Source organism: Camelus dromedarius, chromosome 14 (assembly GCF_036321535.1).
Source record: "Camelus dromedarius isolate mCamDro1 chromosome 14, mCamDro1.pat, whole genome shotgun sequence".
Lineage (NCBI taxonomy): Eukaryota > Metazoa > Chordata > Mammalia > Artiodactyla > Camelidae > Camelus > Camelus dromedarius.
In genome coordinates this window covers 4,110,529-4,110,941 of record NC_087449.1, presented here as the reverse complement: position 1 = coordinate 4,110,941, position 413 = coordinate 4,110,529, and positions in this window count along the sequence as shown.

Below are 413 nucleotides of genomic sequence, written 5' to 3'. Positions count from 1 at the left end.
AGTCACACACGCAGTCGTAATAGGGCGTGGCTACGGGTCGGGAGAAGGGCCAAGAATAGCGCGTTCCTTACGCCACGTGCTTTGCGTTTTCTTCGTCCCTGTTCCGTTTCGGTTATTTGCTAAGCTTCTGGGTCAGTCGACGAAACTACCCTGGAAAACCCTCAAGGGCACCCTGCAAACGGGCTACACCGGAGATACCTTCAACTTGACTGAATTAAAACATAAAGACGAGCCTTGCTTCGTGGAGGGGGCAAAGCCCTCATCACTTAGGACGCCCCCTCACCCCTCCGGGAGTCACTTAACTCCAGTTTGAGTGCAGTTGTTACTGGGCTAGAGGGCTGATTCCACTAAGGTATTTGGAATAAAGAGAAATTCACTGAGGTCAGCCCGAACAGGTGTCAATTCAGGCTCTG